This window comes from Capsicum annuum, unplaced genomic scaffold (genome assembly GCF_002878395.1).
Source record: "Capsicum annuum cultivar UCD-10X-F1 unplaced genomic scaffold, UCD10Xv1.1 ctg16856, whole genome shotgun sequence".
Lineage (NCBI taxonomy): Eukaryota > Viridiplantae > Streptophyta > Magnoliopsida > Solanales > Solanaceae > Capsicum > Capsicum annuum.
The window spans coordinates 1-1,408 of record NW_025822472.1 but is presented as its reverse complement, the minus strand read 5'-3'; the positions used below and the strand labels follow the sequence as shown (position 1 = coordinate 1,408).

At 32.5% G+C, this 1,408-nt stretch overlaps 1 non-coding gene across 1 annotated transcript; it reads left to right on the top strand.

Annotated features, from left to right (window-relative positions):
- Positions 1-116: 116 nt before the first annotated feature.
- Positions 117-188, top strand: TRNAE-UUC. Its single transcript has one exon. It is a non-coding gene; the product is annotated as a tRNA-Glu (tRNA).
- Positions 189-1,408: the final 1,220 nt, after the last annotated feature.

The window sequence follows — 1,408 nt, the reverse complement described above, 5'->3', positions numbered from 1 at the left end:
TTTTTTTTTTGCTAAAGTACACATATTTTGCAAACGGTTTTGCATTCACATAATGTTCTGGTTCCATGTGTATGATTACATATATATAGGACTAAAAGAAGATACACGGACAATAATCCGTTATCGTCCAGCGGTTAGGATATCTGGCTTTCACCCAGGAGACCCGGGTTCGATTCCCGGTAACGGAATATTTTTATACGAGTATTGAGTTGCATCTAAAATTCTCTCCTATTTTTTATTTTTTTTCCTTTTCTTATAACTTTTTTTTCTTTTTTTTTGGACAAAATGAGAAAACAGTGTATCATTTGTGTGATTTTTCTATCTTTCGGAAATAGCCTCTCTACCTCCACGAGGTAATGGTAAGGCCTAACGCTCTACCCTACCCCATTTGTAGAATTTCATTGAATTGAATATTCTGCTGTTGTTGTGTGATTTTTATCAAATCTATCACAGCAAAATAAAGTCTCTTTATATTTTTTTTCCCAATTATAATCTATATACTATTATGATTTAATTGGATATTTTTGTATCGTATAATATGGCTTTAAATAGCGCACATAAACAAAGTAATAGACCTGTCATTCTAAATCAATGCAAAAACACTGAACAAATTAAAGCTGAAAATTACAAGGATTAGCAATTGATATACTACAATTTTTGGTGTAAAAGGACTCCATGAATTACTCAAAACAAGAAGTGCTGCTATGCTAGCTAGGGTGTCCTACAAGCATTTGTTGTCCTACATACGTGCAGAGTGACAAGTGGGCCGGGCCGGGCCGGGCTGGGCTAGCTCATAACCGGCCCATTTAGTTTAATCGGGTTGTGGGCCAGATCCCGTCCGGATTGGAGTTAAGTGGGCCGGGTCGATTTCGGGTTCAACAGTAAAAATGTTGAAAACAACCCTGAATCGGCCCACTTAACCTAACCCGGTTAAACCCACCTAAACCCGGTTAAAAACTGGTCAAACTCGTTTAAAAAAAAATAAATCCAATATACACTATATACACTCCAATATACACTATATACACTCCAATGTACAATATATATTTTTTTAAAAATATATAAACAAATACACATATATACGTACCATTCAATATATAATTATATATGACTATACGTACTACTTAAATAAAACACATACTACAATAGTACAATATATATATACACACTACAATTAGGGGTGTACATAGGTCGGATTGATTCGGTTTTTCATTAAAATATAACCAAACCAACAATGTCGGTTTTCTAAATCTATAAACCAAATCAAACCAATATACAATCGGTTTTTATATTTTGATTTTAATCGATTTTTTCGTTTTTTCGTTTTTTTCTCGATTTTTTTACAATTATAATGTGATTGAAGAAAAAATTAAATGTTTTCACTAAAAAGATTAAAAAAAAAAAAAAA